The sequence below is a fragment of the Acomys minous genome, assembly GCF_964271855.1.
Source record: "Acomys minous genome assembly, chromosome: 10".
In the NCBI taxonomy this organism is placed as follows: Eukaryota; Metazoa; Chordata; class Mammalia; order Rodentia; family Muridae; genus Acomys; species Acomys minous.
Window position 1 is genome coordinate 86,144,580 of NC_140491.1, and position 17,601 is coordinate 86,162,180.

General features: G+C 45.3%; 1 long non-coding RNA gene and 1 pseudogene across 2 annotated transcripts in view; both read right to left on the reverse strand.

Moving 5' to 3' along the window:
* Window positions 1-13,878, reverse strand: part of LOC311606467 (small ribosomal subunit protein uS8-like) — a 51,718-nt pseudogene extending 37,840 nt beyond the window's left edge. The window contains exons 1-2 of the transcript in view: window positions 13,851-13,878; window positions 11,049-11,192 (exon numbers count right to left, since the gene is read on the reverse strand). The product of the transcript in view is annotated as a small ribosomal subunit protein uS8-like (transcript). The remainder of the gene's footprint in view (window positions 1-11,048; window positions 11,193-13,850) is intronic.
* Window positions 1-17,601, reverse strand: part of LOC311607880 — a 426,536-nt gene that overhangs the window by 334,634 nt on the left and 74,301 nt on the right. The window lies entirely within an intron of this gene.

The following is a 17,601-nucleotide window of genomic DNA, read 5'->3' on the forward strand; positions in this document are numbered from 1 at the left end:
GGATATTCCTACAGAACAGGAGAGCAAGTCATATGTTCATCTGCCTGGTCTTTCACCCAGTCCCCTTACTGAACCCTCAGCTGTTTGTCCTGTTAGCTTTGTAGCTAACCCTTGTGCTGTGTGCTGTGTGCTGTGTGCTGTGTGCTGTGTGCTGTGTGCTGTGTGCTGTGTGCTGTGTGCTGTGTGCTGTGTGCTGTGTTGCTGTGTTGCGATCATCATCTCTCCTGTGATTTCATGTGATCTTGCTTCTGTGTTTTCTGTAAATATGCTTCCCATTTCTATTTTCTGTCTCATCACATGAGCTCTAATTTATGGAATAATATACTTGAAACTGAATTTCCTGGTGTTGTCAAAAGGACCCATTTGAGATAAGAGGGTGCAGGGCAGGGCGGGGCAGGAATTTAGATTATGGTGTCAAAACGATTTATCGAGGATAACCGCCAAGGACACATATTTGAAAGATGTTTGAGCAAAGAGCTACCTTACCTTGTGGGTGAGCATTAAGAGAAATACATGCTACCTGAAACCAAGAGATCATGGGACAGTGACATCTAACAAATGTCACAATCTATTGAGAACATATGGCTGGCCATTCAAAAGGAGGGTAGGGTCCGTAGCTGACTGCCAGGTCTCCATCAGGGATAGCATTAGCATATATGCCTTTTGTGAGACAGTGTCTTGCAGTGTTGTCCAAGCTGACCTCAAACTCCTCATCCACCTGCCCCACCCTCCCATGTTCTGGGATTACAAGTGATAATAGATGCGAACCACAGTTTTAAAAAATAAAGTACCATAGTTGAGATTTCTTTTCTTTAGCTATCCGTGCTCATTTTCACTTGCTGGCCTCACCCACGAGTTGTTCCCTTTCTCTGTACCCGCCATCCTTTCTTCCTAAGTGTCTTACCCAGTTCTCACTTTATTCTTCCACCATCTTGGTTTGATGGCCCCTGCCTAAAATGCCCTTCCCTCTAACTGCAGCCTAGGGACCTCTTCTACTCTATACTGTCTCTTTCTGATGCTCTTTTGGTTGTAGTTTGCTGTTTGCAGGACTATGTGGTCTGTTTCCCTGACCTAAACTAGTAGGTGGGCCTAAGCTCCATGAGGCTCATGCTTCTCCCTGATGGATGCAATGTACTCATGACTACCAAAACATCTTTTCTTTTTTTTTTAAAAAAAAATCATACTTTTATTAATTCTTTGTTATTTCATAAATGTGCACAATACATTTTCGTCATATTTACTCCTATTTCTTCCCCAGCTAATCCAAGATCCACTCCCCACCTCCTCCTTCCACAACTCTCTTCCAATTTTGTGTCTTTTTTCTTTGGACCAACTGAGTCCAACTTCTGCAACCTATGTGTTCACATCCATTGGAGAATGGTCCACCTCCTAGGGGCCACATCTTTAAAGAAAACAGACCCTCTGCTCTCAGAAGCCACCTCACAGAAGAACTGTCAACAGCTGCCCAGCTAGGGGTGCAGGTGGTCAGCCCCCTCCCCCACCCCTGATGACCCTTGACTGGCTTGATTTCACGTAGGTCTGGTGCAGGAACTGTAGCTGCTGTGAGATCGTGAGCACAACAGTCCCGTCATGTCTGGAAGACACTGTTTTGACTCGTTCCTCCACAACCTCCTGTCCTTATAATCTTTTGACTCCTCTCCCTCACTTGTCCCTGCGCCTTGGGGAGGGGTATGACACAGGTGTCCCTTTGTGGCTGAGCATTCCACCAACAGCTATTCCCTACACTTTGACCAGCTGTGAGAGCCTGCATTAACTACTGTCCTCTGAACAAAGAAACTGCTCTAATCAGGTCTGAGAGCTGCACTAATTTATGGGCAGAGAGACGGGAATGTAGAGACCAGGGTAAGATGATGTCCCTTTAGCAGAGTGATGATAGTAGGGTCATCCCGGGGCATGTGAGCTCCCAAGTCATGATTCCTGGCCAGAGTTAGAGCACCTGACCTGAGTTTCCTCCTGTGGAGTGAGCCTCAAATCCTATCAGAAAGCAATGGGTTACCCCCATTATTTGTGCTGCTCCTGCACCCACGGGTACATCTTGCCAAGCTCAAGACATGTCTTGAAGAATGAGGACTTGTCTGAGAATACTTTGTATCTATTCTGCCTCATCCGGATTTGACATCAACCCCGTGAGAGTTACAGATCTGGAATTTTGGGCTGGCATCTCAAGGCAGTCTATGTTTTCGCTGTTCCCAGTGTATGAGGCTCTAGACACGCCATGGTCTTTCCTCAGGCAGGTTCTTCTCTCAGCTGAGCATCTCCCCCACTATGGATGCCATGTGCCCATTCAGATCCCTCCCTTGGCTTCTAGCAGCTTCTAGTAGCTTCTAGCTGCTCTTTTTCTCTGAACTACCTTCCTCCAGAGAACTAAAAATAAACCCTCCTCCTCTGGGAGGAAGCATCGCACAGCAGCCACGGACCTGCCTTGAGGAATAGAGTGATGCAATTTTAGGATTTCCTCAGAGGCCAGGCTGAGGGCAGGATCCTGCAGAGCCACACCCTCACTCGCCTCCTTCCTGGTCTTGTTCCCCTCCCTAAGGAATCATGCTCACAGGAATTCCTGCTTTAGCATCCCCACGCCCCTCACTGAAAGAGTTCAGCTGCAGGCTCCCAGCCTGGTGCATCTTACATACGTCTGTCTTTTCTCCAGTGCTTCCCCCCACTGGAGGACAACCTCCTTCCTGGAGCTGCAGAGGTTCCTGACTGAAGAATGCATCAACCAAAGAGGAAAACTGCAGGCCAGGCAGGGTCCCACGGGTGTGGGGGAGGCACCACAAGGGCGTGTTCATGAGAGCTACCCTAACAACTCTGAGGAAACCTGCAGGTGACAGTCCTTGGGCACAGAGCATCCATGCCTGGGTGAGCAATTGTTGCTCCTTTGGCGCTGTTTTCCTAATCTGAATGCCTGAGCAGACAGGAGGAAAGGCTTGGAGTTCCACTGGGCCGTAGATGATAGGGACCCACTACCACCTAACCTCTTGGCACCCAGCTTTTAGAAAATTACAAGGAGAACTGGACCTCTCTCCTATCTGGCCCGGATTTGCCTTCCTCTTCCAATAGGCCAGTTATGAGCCTGTCTTCCCTTCCCGACTCATAAACACTGCCTGTCAACTGCTAGGACTTGGCGACTGCCACAGGTTCACTCCTCTAAGTGCACAGAAGAAGGCACTAAATTCACCTAACAGGTGCAGGTATACAATTCTCTGCCTTGCATGTCCTCCACCATTGTTTATTTATTAGATGATAAACTCTAAAAAGGTGGGGACAACGTCTTGCTTATCTTAATGACCTTCAGGATATAAAGGATGTAACACTGGGTTTGGGTGTGTGTTTATTTTATTTTGTGTTTTAGTTAAGAAGCAGCCTTAAGGAAGGCTGGGAACAGAGCTGAGTGGTAAAGTCTTTGATTAGCATGTGTGAGGCCCTGAGTTCAATTCCCTGTAAAACCTTCTACCCCAACACCACAAAAAAGTCCTCAGGGATATGTGGTACAATGTGCTGAAACAAATACGTGAATAAATAATGTTTCTTTTGTAAGATCTTGTAAAAGCTCAAGCCACAGTATCTTAAAGAAGCTTTTCTCATTAGAGCTATTTTCTATTTATATCTCAGGGCAGGGAAACCTACATGTATCCTCTATTAAGCAGATAGTCTTAAATAAATCTATTCCTAAAACCCTGGCGTGCCATTCGGGAGGCAGAGGCAGTTGGATCAATGTGATGAGTTCAAGGCCAGCCTGGTCTACAAAGCAGGTCCAGGACAGCCAAGGCTACACAAAGAAACCCTATCTTGAAAAACAAAAAACAAAAAACCCCAGCAACAATCTATTTCTAAAGCTTGCCTGTCATTTTGAGACAGAAAGTGAATAGGCTATGATGAAAATCCTCCAGACAGAACCATAGCTTTTCACACAATTTTTGTTCCATGCATGGAACGGCTCCAAATCATCTCCATTTATTTTTGGACTAGGATGAGCCAGAGCCAGGTTCCTTCTCTGTCCCTGGTTCCAATGCTCTTCCCCTTCTGGTTGTGTTTGGTCGCAGATGGCTACTGCAAATAAGTCACAAACACGATTACCAGATGAGAGAAGGGAGGCTTGGCTTATAGTTTCAGTTATTCACACTTCAGAGAAGTCATCCCCTCTTTCTGTCTCTCCTTTCTTTCTCCCTTCCGTTTTTCCTTTCCTCTCCTCCTTCCTCTCCTCCTCCCCTCCTATTGTCTTTCCCTCATTCTTTTTTGGAGGCAGATGAGTATGAATGACCTGAGTGAATGACATGACCTCTTAATGCCCACACCTGTCTAAGTGAGCTCATCCCCAGCAGAACAAAGTGTCAAGGGGGCCTGTGATGGCTCCATACATTAGAATCATCTGAGTAGGGAACCTGGAGGAATTGCCCACACCACCTTGGCCTGTGAGTATGTCTATGGGCCATTTTCTGGATTGTTAATTGATGTGGGTGGGCCCAGCCCACTGTGGGCACTACCGTTCTTAGGCAGATGGGCCTGGGATTTATAGGAGCTGAGCAAGCCAGTACGTAGCATTCCTGCTCTCTGCTTCACTTCCTGCCTCCAAGTTCCTACCTGGTGTTGTTGCCTTGGCTTCCTTCAGTGATGCACTGTGACTTGTAATCCAAATGAATTCTTTGCTCTTTTGGGTCAGAGAGATTTATTATAGCAACAATAAAACAAACTAATAGAGGGCTCAAACAATAGAATATGATTTTCTCAACAGCTCTGGAAGCTGGAAGTTTAAGGTCCAGGCTGTTTCATTTGGTGGGGGCTACCTTTCTCTTCCATAACAGCATGTTTTCATTGTGCTCGTGTGTGTGGGGGGGGGGGCGCACTTTCTCCCTTTGTTTTTTTCACAACAATATGTTTTTGGGATTAAGACTGCAACTTTGCTGAGCTTGGTGGCCCAGACCTATAACCACAGCTACTGAGGAGAATGTGTCAGGGGCATTGCAAATTCCAGGTCTGTCTGGACAGAGAGGGCCCCAGACTTAAGAACACATTGAGATTTCATTCCCTCTCGCAGAGCCTGTCTCCAGATAAAGTCACAAGGTCAGGCCTTGAACTCAAGGGAGAAGCACAGTTCTGCCTATACTCTACAATAACACTCTTTGCTGTATAGTGCTTTCGTCCCTTCTAAGAGTGTTTGGTGTGAGCCATGTGGCCTGATTTGGTCAATGCTATAAACTGGGAAGCAAGAGGAAGCAGGACAGCATAAGGGCATGATCACGGTTCTCTTGCCCACATGGCTTGCTTGGTCAGCCTTGGGGCTCTGACTCTGCATGGGGATGTTCCTGGAAAGCCTTGTGGAGCTGTGGTCATGTCAGGATCGGCAGACAGACATCCAGTGCTTTGAGCCTATGTCAGATGGACCTAGGAGAGATCAGATATCCTGTGGACAGTGAGAAATGAACAGCTAAGGGGCTGGGGAGATGGCTCAGTCAAGAAAAAAGAAAGTACTACCTACTGCTCAAGCATGGAGTTCAGATCCCCAGATAGATAGATAGATAGACAGACAAATAGACAGACAGACAGACAGATAGATAGATAAGGAAGCAAGCCCTGTTTAGCAATGTGGTTCTGTAACTCTGGTGGTGGAGGGGGAGGCGAAGGCAGCAGATCCCAGGAGTTCACTGTAGATGAATCAACGAGATCCAAGTAGACTGAGAGACCCTAGCTTAAAGATTAAGGTGGAGAATGTTGAGGAAAACACCCAACACATCTGACATTGACCTCTGGCCTCCACATGCACAAGCATGCATGCATAACACACGCATGTGTGCATACTTACATGAACACATGCCTATCACGCACACATACAAGCTGCTGACTCTTAGGGTGGCTTATTACACGGTGATTCCTAGTGCCCTCTCCATTCACCAGCCCACTTTCTGGTTGGGGCGTGTGTACCCTGAAGATCAAGAATTGAAGCATTGCTCCAAATGCCTTCTAAGTCCTAATCACTTGAGCTGGAGTAGAACCCCACCTCTCGCTGGCATTTCACCTTCCTTGCACCTTTACTCTAGTTCATGGTTTATTAGTGCTTAGTATCATGATGTATACATATGTGTTTATTGGCTAGCTCCATCAGTAAGCCATGTAAAGGCTTGGACCACATCTATTCATCTAAGACAGTGGCTGGCACTTATTAGAAACTTTAACGATATGTCCAGAATGAATGAGTGAGCAGTTTTTCCCCTAAAATACTAGGATAAGATCTCTAGCCTACACATAAATGTGCTATGCATATGGCCATGCTTAGACATATCAACATATAAGTCAAGGGCTTAGATCATGGAGTAAATACTGTGAAACAGTAGAATTCCCTGTGGTGCTAAGATTTTGCTGAGGTGCCAAAGAAATGCTGGTAAAAATGGACAAATAAACAGTTTTCATCAATCGGAGTTGTGGGGCTGTGTGTTGCCAGTGTGAGTCCTGGAGGAATATGGAGCCTTTCACACAGGGCTGGGAATATTTGCCAAATGGCTGCAAGCTGTTGCACTGCATACAACTATGTGCTTGTACTATCAGGGTCTGGAATCTTCACTGGTGATGACAAGCTTGGGTTTTTAAGTACTATACAAATTCATCTGCTTTCCGGGCTAGTTCAGAGTATCTTATTTAGTTAGTTCTTCGGCAATCCAAATGGCTCACTTTCTCTCAAAACGAATATGTCATGTAGAGAAACAATAGTAGAGCCTGCTAGCACAGGCTGAGCTGTGGCCGTTTCAGGACTCCTGTGGGATCCTTTAGGTCTAGGGTTTGCTGACAGGAGGGACAGAACGTAGAACATTCGTTTATGAGGAACCGCTTGGTGTCGTGGATGACCCAGGACTGAGTGCCCCAGCATCTGTCTCAGGGAGGAGTCCAGTAGACAAGTTTACTCCCTGAGTCTCACTGTTATCGATGCCAGGACTGTTTCCCAGGACTTGCTTTCCTGGCACACACTCCCTCCCTTCTCTGTCTAACCCACAGGTTACCCTGTCACACAACTGATTGGTCTAAGAGAGGCAATCCTTCCCTGAGCCCAGACTGTGAAACAGAGGAAAAACCTTCTGTCCTCCTCCAAATGGCACTGAGTATTTCTGTGGCACTGCTTAAGAAGCAAGGAGCCCCATACATAAGAAGAAAGGAAGACAAGATACACTCAACAAACAACAAAGACTAGACGAAGAGAAAATTCAGCTCGCTGAGTGCAGTCCGCTTTGGAGTTTAGCTGCAGTTTAGCCTCATAATTCTTCAAGAATATATACTTTACTCCTTCTCTGCTTTTTTGTTTAGGTAAGTCATATATATTTCTATTGCTTGGTATCCAAAGGTCTTGACCAACCACCATGGCGTAGGAATCTCCATCCTTGCAGTTCTTGGTAACTCCATATCTGGGCCTGGGATGATGCTGTCAAGCTCATGAGGCCACAGGCCTCACCTGTCATTGTCAGAAGGAGCCCAAAGGCTGAGTATTAAAGACAACTTGCGGAGAGACCACGAGATCAAGGAGAGAGGGCCACGGTTTATTGGAAAAAGGAAAACATCTTCCAAATTCTTACTTCTGGATCCCAGTGTTCCTTAGAGGGCTCGACTCATGTTTAGGGCTTTTGTTTTGTTTTGTTTTGTTTTTAACTTGTGTAGTCTATTTACAAACTCCCAGGGACTTCCCACTGCCTGTCAAGGCTACCTACAGCTCCACCTGGTTTTCAAGGCTCTCTATGACTTGACAAACTTTGCAACTTCAGTCCCCAGATGTCTTTACATAATGTTGCAATTCCTGTCCCCCTGGTGGGAGCGATGTCACATGCTTGTAACCTGATTCTCCTGCCTCTGATGGCAAGAAGTCCATATATGTATGTTTGTCAAGTTCAGATTTATGTTGCCTTCCTTAAAAAAAAAAAACACAAAGATCTACCTCCTTGCCAGTAGGACGAGAGAAGGCTGCCTGCCTGACTTACTTTAGGGTAGGCAGTCTTGTTATTCTTTGTCATCCTTGCCAATTTAGCAGGCATTCCCCTGGTTACTAATGAGGCCAAATAGCTTTCCATGCCTTTCCAGGTAATTTATAATTCTTTTGTGTGTTGTGTTTTAGTGCACAAGGCTAGCTTTGCTCCTGTGCGTTTACAACTGTCATATTGATTTATAAGAATTCTTTAATAAAAGTATTGACTCTTTTTATGTATGTTACAAAAACCCTTCTTCGGCTGAATTTTGAAATTTATTCTCTGGTATGGATTTTGATGTATTGGACTCCTTTTTTTTTTAAATGAGGTGTAATATATTGCTGTTTTTGTTTATGGCTGCTGCCTTGAGATATTGCTTAGATGGCTATATTTCTCTATAGCTTTGGGGTTGTTTGAGAAAAGGGTTTATTTTGGTTCAAAGTTGTGTTCATTATTCTGTTCTGTGCCCCATTTCTGTGCCTGAAGGCATGGTTGCCTGGGTAAGTGATTCCTGGGGTGAGGGAGGCATCCCCTCAGTATTCACCCTGTGGAAGCGTTGGCATTGAATGTCCACTAAACCAGTGACAGGCTTCTATCCGCTGGAATGTGGTTACTGTCTTGTTCTTATTCTCTTAGCCGTTCTGATGATGTGGTGATGCCTACTGCTGTGGGAACTCCACAGAAGGAGGCGCTGAGAGTCGCTGCTCACTAACAACCATGAAGAGTCCTTCCCTACCCTAGCCTTTAAGTGACCACAGCTGAGGCTGTGTGACACCTCCTTGAGCCACAGGAACAAGCTACGCGGCTCCAAGATGCCCGACCTCAGAACAGCAAGTGCTTCTCGGAGAGCTGAAGAGACAACAAACAGACAACAGACAACAGATAACAAACACAAGTGTGGACAGGTTGTTTTCCCTTGACATCTCTTGAAGAAAACTTCACCTCATTTACCACTTTAAAAAGACAAGGAGAGAGAGAGAGAGAGAGAGAGAGAGAGAGAGAGAGAGAGAGAGAGAGAGAGAGAGAGATAGGAGGAGAAAGCTGGGTGTGGTGGTGCACGCCTTTAATCCCAGCACTCGGGAGACAGAGGCAGGCAGATTGCTGTGAGTTCGAGGCCAGCCTGGTCTACAAAGTGAGTCCAGGACAGCCAAGGCTAACACAGAGAAACTTTGTCTTGGGAAAAAGGAAAAACAAAACAAAACAAAAAAAACAAAAACAACAACAACAACAAAAAACAAGGAGAGTCTGTGCGGAGCCCTGCTCCCCACCCCGTCGCTTGTTGCCACCCACCTGGTCATGGTAGGTTTGCTGCCGAGACTGCACTATCTCCATTGTAGGCAATAGAAAACCATGGCTTCTTTCATCTTCCCACAGTCTAGGAGACAGAGTGCTGGGAAACAGAGTGCTGACTGCAAGTGCACACTGCACATTTTGTCTTTTGGAGCACGGTATTTTAGTTGGGGCCACAAACCTGGGATCCACATAAAGCTAGGCTACCGTGGATGGACTCTGTCTGTGAAAGGAACCACGTAGGGTACGTGGCTGCAGGACACAAGAGCCTCAGCAACTTGAAGTCTACAGGGAATTTTTATGGAGCTTGATGTCGGATGCATAACAGACATCCCAGGTATGTTCCCTGGTTCATTTTTGGAAAGTTTATCTTCTTAGTGTTTTCTCTGAGTGGATTTTGGAGGAACAGGCAGAGTTGAATTTTGTGTCCAAGTGGGCCTTGGACAGATTACAGCAATTTGATGTTTTGGGTTGTCCCTCAGAGGACTGGTGCCCCCCATCGCCTGTGACACAGCTACCCTTGATTCACAGGTGCCTTGTTACTCATATCTTACAAACTTGACATTTTTTCCCCTGTCCTTTCTTAGAACCAATGACTCCCCCATATAATTCTAACATATCCTTTATTCTGTTTCTGCAAGAAGACGAAGGGTTAATCCAGTAAAACCTTAGCCAGTGTGTCTGTTAGTTCTCAGGGAAGAGAAGGGGTCTCTCTCACATCCACTGATGTCATGCTAGAGGGATGGCTGGTTGTTCCTTCTTCCTCATTGAGATGACAAAATTTAAAAGTCATCCAGATTTTTTCTATTCTATGATAACACATTAGTTTTGAAAGTTTTAAAGGGATTTCCCCCCTAGCATCTTTAAAATTAGTTCATCCCCTTCTTTGGTTTTTAATCTTCACCAGGGTCAAACCTTTCCTTTTCACACTTATAAGATTGGGGCTGGACTTGGACAATCAGAAATGATTAGACCCACATGGTAACCTGCAGACCCCAGGCTTTCAGTTAAATGGCCATCCTGGGGACTGCCAAGACAGGAGCTGACGTGAAAATTGAAGCAATTACCTGGATCACTCAGGCAGGAGAATTTCTGAGGCTTTTTTTTTTTCCCCTTGAACAATCTAGATAATTGCTTCAATTTACGCTTCTTACTGGCAGTGGAAATGGGGACAGAAACCATTCTCTGGGAGTGGGCTGAACAAAGGGAGGCAGAGTGCTGGGAAATGATTCAGATAAAGCAGAGTTATCAGGAGGGTGGAAAAACCTCGCATGCGTTGGCCTTGATTTCTATCAGGTGCAAGTCACTCAAAGGGAGGCTGTTCGGTGTCTGAGCCATCCAGATATTTCCCCCATTCTCTGCTTCATCTCAACAATGAAACTTCAGGCCACCGCAAGTATTGCTGGTGAAGATGAGGCGAGACAGAGGGCCCTTCCAGTCTCTGCTAGGAGACCCTTTCCTTGCTAGCTGTGAGTTCCTTAGTTCGTTAACCCTCTCAAAGCGTGTGCACATCCTTGCTGTGGGGAAGCCTTGCTGGCTTAGGAAGCTCAAGAGTGGTCAAGTGGCCTGCTAACCAGTCATACTGTGTGTGAATTTAGCCATGAGCAAAACTCAAGGCCGCAGGACCACCAGTCTCTGAAACAAATGTTTTTGACTTGAGTCCTTGCGATACCATTTTCCAATGACTGAAAGCCCCCATTTGTAGAAAGACTGAAATGGCAAATGAATTTATGAAATAACGTTTACTGAGTTGCATTCTGCTGGGCCTTGGAGTCAGAAAGCAGCTTGATATCAGTGTACGCCTGTTTGGAGCTAGGATGGTGATGGTGACGGTGATGGTGACGGTGACGGTGACTGTGACGGTGACGGTGACGGTGATGGTGAGGCTCGTGCTTGCAATTCCAGCACCTACGGGTGGTGGCAAAAGTTCAAGGTCACCCTTGGCTACATAAGGAGTTTGAGAGGAACCTGACTTAAAAATCTAAGAGCCAATGAGGAGGCTTAGAAGATAAAAGTGCTACTGTGTAAGCCTGGTGACTGAGGCCCATCCCTGAAACTCATGTTAAGGTGGAAGGAGAGGACTGGCTCCACAAAGCTGTCCTCTGTCTCTACAGTTTCTCCATCACACTAACAAATGAAAAAGCAAACAAGAACTGCATGTGTTATATGTCTATGCATGTATATGTACATACACGCACATACATGTACACACGCATATAGTTATAATTTCTACTTTCTTTGCCTCATATTTTCTTGGAAGGGACGATTCCTACAATCTTCTCACAGCCTTCCAAAGATTTTATTTCCAAGGTATTTTTTTTCCCAAACATTTTCATTTCTCTTATATCCAGAGTAGATATCTTTAGTACCATTTTAGAAGATGGGATAAAAATAAATTAGACAAAAAGACTTTTGGAAAAATAGAGTATATCTCCCACAGAATTTGTTGGCAGCAGATCTGGAGTGAAGAGCAAAGGACCTTGTGCCCACAGCTCCACCTTTAACTTAGCACCGTGGCCTTCAGGTTCCCGTGTCTATTCATTGGTTCTTGCCATCACCAAGAATATGATGGAAATAGATGAATCATTCAGAAAAAATAGTTGTTAAGCATGCACACAGCACACATTCTCACAACATAGACAAAGAAGCAACACACACACACACACACACACACACACACACACATTGAGCACTGGACACGAGGATGGCTGTGAAGTGAAGGAAACAAGTACAGACTCATAGGAAGGCCACTGCGTGGATGCCGATGGCTAGGGCTCTGAGTTGGAGGACACTGACTGCAGAAGGTGACAAGGTGTTTCCGGGTTCCTCTACTGTAGTAAACAAAGCAATCATAGAATTTACTATCTTAAGCCAACTTAAGTTCCCCAAACTCAGTGGCATTACGTGTATCCATAGTGTTGTCCAACAATTACCACCATCTAGTTTCAGAGTGTGTTCATGGCTCCAAGTGACAGCTCTGTGTCACAACATCTGTCAGATATCTGGGGGGTTGGAGAAGTGAGAGGAGAGTGCCAGCCATGGACGGACGGATGGACGGACAGTGGACAGTCAGACCGGGAGCCCACCTTGTAAGCAAAGTCAAGAGCATGAGGGACCCACGTCCTGAAGCTGACCGCCTAGGAGGAAGCTCGGAGCCCTGCCCCCACCCCACGGGGATCTTCTCCTCCTGCCAGTAGGGCTGTCTTTCCCTCTTCCCTCAGGATCATCTTCCAGTAATTGAGTTTTGTTCCTTTTGTTTGTTCATGCTTTAGACAGCGTTTCGCTCTATCCCTGGCTGGTTTGGAATTCTCTATCAGGCTGGCCATGAACCACACAGATCCATCTGCCTCTGCCTCCCAGTGCTGGGATTAAGAGTGTGTGCCACCATGCCTGCAATACCGTCCAGTAATAGGTTTGGGAAGCAGATACTGGGCTTTTGTCCTTCCCTCAGCGCTGTTTCTAAACACTATCTCAGCTCTGCTGAGCAGTGTGCTCTATCTTGCCCTATCATAGCCCTCATGCCCCAGGTCTGGTTCTCTTTCAGTTACTGCTGCAGCTGTTTCTGTGCAGGGCCCAGCCAGGAGTTGATGTGGCACACAGTCCTTTGTCCTTGCCCCAAGCTGCCATTCTTCTGGGTGTCTTTGCTTAAGACGGTGGGATATAGAGTCTTATGGGATGGAGATGCCTAGAAAAAGAAATTTCATCATGGAGGTTATATGGTTTGGATGTGGTTTGAGTGTTTAAGTATTGAAATTTAATCTCCAGTGTGAGTGTGAGCACAGTAGGAACTTAATTTAATCATGAGGTTTAGTGAGGTGACCATTAGGTCGGAGGCATCAGGATTGCCCCCAGTGGCTTTAGAAAAAGAAGAAGAGGGACCAGACAGACAGACAGACAGACAGACAGACAGACACACACACACACACACACACACACACACACACACCACTCCCCATCTCTTGTCCCTATCAAGATCTTGATAGCAAAAAGGCCATCAACAGGCGACTTTATACTTCCAGAATCTGAGCCAAAATAAGCCTCTTAAAACTGAAGTAAGCCTGCCCCAGGCTTTTGTTATAGTCATGTGAAATACCCTGATATGGGGGGGGGGGGAGGAATGCTTAAAGCTAGACTCTAATTTTAATGTTTCCCAGAGTCCATATAACTAAGATTATTGACAGGACACACCGTTCCTGGACAATACACTTTCTCATGCTTATTTATTGACTACACCCAATTGGAAGGAACAGCCAGATCAGTGGTTCAATCAAAATACCACGTGGGCCATTTGTGCTTTTTTTATTTATTTTATTTTATTTATTTATTTTTTTTATTAAAGTTTTCCAGCCAGGCAGTGGCAATGCACACCTTTAATCCCAGCCCTGAGGAGGCAGAGGTAGGCAGATCTCTAAGTTGGAGGCCAGCCTGGTCTTCAGGACAGCCAAGACTACACAGAAAAAACCTGGGGGGGGGGGGGGGAAAGGGTGTGTGTATGTGTGTGTGTGTGTGTGCTGGTAGGGTGATCTTTTCTAGAAGCTGATTGAAAAGAGAGATAAAAAGATTCCTTTGTGACTGCAGAACTGCTCTCTCCTAGGGACTCACATCTACCGCTCTCAGCTGGCACCCCCATGATTGCATCCAACACTCATCCAAGAAGCTTCTTCTTGCAATAGATTGATGGTAATTAACACCGAGACCCACAGCTGACAAAGATGCAATGAGACACTTTGGGGCACTCAGCAATGGGGTGTTTATATGAAGCCCCTTCCCTCCAGGCTTAAAAATCAACATGGGCTGGGTGTGGTGGCACACACCTTTAATCCCAGCACTGAAGAGGCAAAGCAGGCAGATTGCTTCGAGTTTGAGGCCAGCCCGGTCTACAAAGCAAGTCCAGGACAATCAAGGCTACACAGAGAAACCCTGTCTGGAAAAACAAAACAAAACAACAACAACAAAAAATATCAACATGGAAGAGGAGGCAGGAAGATTGTGGGAGACAGAGGTGGTGAGTGACTCCAAGGAAAACAGAATCTTCCAGATACAACAGGGCTGATGCACATATGAATCCACAGACCGTTACAACATACATGAGACCTAAACAAAATCAAGCCAGACAAAATCCCAGTACAGAGAAGAGGAAGTTGGCACAAAGCCCTGCCCCTAACCAAGAAGCTATTTGCAATTGATATCGTTGGGAAAGGGTAAATCAGTTTTGTCCACTGGAGTTTCACTACATATATCAACCACACTCCAGGGTGGGCCCCAAGCTCAGTAGTTGGCCAACACAACAGACTTCATTCTTTTGTGTGTGTGTGTGTGTGTGTGTGTGTGTGTGTGTGTGTGTGCCTTATTGATTTGTTGTTATAGTTTTGTGGATTTTTGTTGTTTGTTTCCTTGGTTGTTTTGCTTGCTTGTTTGTTTTTTGGAGGGAGATTGTCTTAGTGTTCTATTGCTGTGAAGCGACACCATGACCAAGGCAACTTACAAAGAAAGGTATCTAACTAACTTGACATGCCGATATAGCACATTTAAGACACTATCTTCCACTCCTTGTTCTTATTGGCTTATGGCTATCTCATTGGCTTATGGCTATCTCATAAGCACATGCATTTGGTCTAACTTTAAAAGTCCTCACAGTGAAAGCGCAGAGTCTATCCCTGAGCTATGAGTGCTGTCCAATAAAAAATGGGTCATATTCTTCTAAATATAATGGGTGTCTTAAGGTTTCTAGTGCTGTGATAACATACCACGAGAAAAAGCAACTTGGATATTAAACGGTTTATCTCTTCTTACATTTTCATATCCAAGTCAGGGCAGGGACTCAGGGCAGAATTCTGGAGGCAGAAACTGAAGCAGAAGATATATATCTCCAGGATAATTTGCCCATCTACATCACTCACTAAATAAGAAAATGACCCACAGTCTTGTCTACAGAATTATCTTTTTTTCCTTTGTCTTTCTTTTTTTTTTATTAATTCATTCATATTACATCTCAATAGTTATCCTATCCCTTGTATCCTCCTATTCCTCCCTCCCTTCCATTTTCCCTTTACTCCCCTCCCCTATGACTGTGACTGAGAGGGACCTCCTCCCCCTGTGTATGCTCATAGGGTATCAAGTCTCGTCTTGGTAGCCTGCTATCTTTCCTCTGAGTGCCACCAGGTCTCCCCATCAAGGGGATGTGGCCAAATATGGGGCACCAGAGTTCATGTGAAAGTCAGTCCCCACTCTCCATTCAACTGTGGAGAATGTCCTGTCCATTGGCTAGATCTGGGTTGGGGTTCAATGTTTACTGCACGTATTGTCCTTGGCTGGTGCCATAGTTTGAGCAGGATCCCTGGGCCCAGATCTGCCCATCATAGTGTTCTTCTTGTAGGTTTCTAGGACCCTCTGGATCCTTCTATTTCCCCATTCTCCCATGCTTCTCTTGCCTAAAGTCCCAATAAGATGTCCTCCCCTCTGTCCCACTTTCCTGATAGGTGAAGACTTTCATGGGACATGCCCCTTGGGCTAGTGTGCAGATATAAGTGAGTATATACCATTTGACTCTTTCTGCTTCTGGGTTAACTCACTCATTAAGATCATTTCTAGTTCAATCTATTTGTCCACAAATTTCGGAAATTCTTTGTTTTTAATAGCTGAGTAGTATTACATAGTGTAAATGTACCACAGTTTCTTTATCCATTCTTCAGCGGAGGGACATTTAGACTGTTTCCAGGTTCTAGCTATTATGAATAAGGCCTCTATGAACATGGTTGAGGATATGTCCTTGTTGTGTGGTGGAGCATCTTCTGGGTGTATTCCAAGGAGTGGAATATCTGGGTCTTGAGGAAGCCCTATTCCCATTTTTCTGAGATAGCGCCAGATAGATTTCCAAAGTGGTTGTACTGGTTTGCATTCCCACCAGCAATGAAGGAGTGTTCCTCTCTCTCCACATCCTCGCCAGCATGTGGTGTCTCTTGAATTTTTGATCTTAGCTATTCTGATGGGTGTAAGATGGAATCTCAGAGTCATTTTGGTTTGCATTTCTCTGCTTACTAAAGACATTGAGCATTTCTTTAAGTGTTTCTCAGCCATTTGATATTCCTCAGTTGAGAAGTACAGGATTATCTTACTGAGATTTTCTCAACTGGTTCTCTCTTCTTCTCAGACAAATCTAGCTTCTGTCAAGGTGATAAAAACAAACAACCAGGACAATGCCCTAGAGCTCCAAAGGGGAAAGGTAGCCATATCAAGGAAAGACTGGAGCAAAGCAAAAACCTAATTCAGAGGGCAAACACTGAATCCAACAGCTCCATGTCCAACATCTGGGGCTTGTGATGAAGTCAGTTGGGCAAAGACGTTAGCTCCACCCCTCCAGTTCTGCTAAGATGAGGCACACATAGCTTCTCCCTTTGGTCAGCTCCATTTAAGCATGGAGCTTTTCTCAGCAAATATCCCATGGTCCTGACATCTCCACAATTCTAGGGTCTCCATTGCAACTTAGGCTTTACCTTCATACTTTCACAGAGTGGCTTCTCAAGGACTTCAGCCCTACAACATACTGACCTCAGTGGCTTGTTGCCAAGCCTTGCTGTCAAACTTCATGAGCGAGCCCTTCATTTGTGTATTTATTATGCCCATAGAACCAGTACTTCATAGACAATACCATATCTGACATCTCCAGACATATCCTGGCCCCTTGGACCATAATTGCAGTAGCCTCCTTGTGTATAAGTAGTCAGTTTTGTTTTGTTTTAAACGGAAAACACCTTCAATGGCACTATCACCTCCATCTTTCCCCTATCACATGAATTTGCATCTCTGTAAATTGGAGCCTTCAGTGAGTAGGATGTTGCCCTTGGGGTATCTTTCCCAGTGTCTCAGTGAGTCTTCTCTTTAATAGAGCTTATCTCTTTAATAGTCACAGATGCATTGTCCACATAGTCTTGTCTATAACTTTAAACTTGCTCACACACCTTTTCCGCTGAGCCACCAGTTTCTTACCATTTCTCTCTCCCTGATGACATGAAGAAGAGCTGTGAACAGTAGCCATGCCATGGCCTAAATGTTATGTGGTTTTGAAATTTCTTTCTGCCATATAAATTTGTCTCGTACTTTTGAATTCAGTCACACTCAGGTCCTCAGGATGTGGGCCGAATATAGCAGGATCTTTGCTAGGACGTCATAGAATGTCCTCTAGCCTCTTTTCTGACACAGTCCTTACACCCCTCTCAAAACTCATGAGCCAGGCCTTTAACCATCCACATTTCTCTCAGCATCTTGGTCTTTCAATCCCTGACCAGTATGGCTGATCAAGTTCTGCTTTATTGTGCCCTATAGTCTTTCTAGCCCAAACTTTCTAGTCCAAACC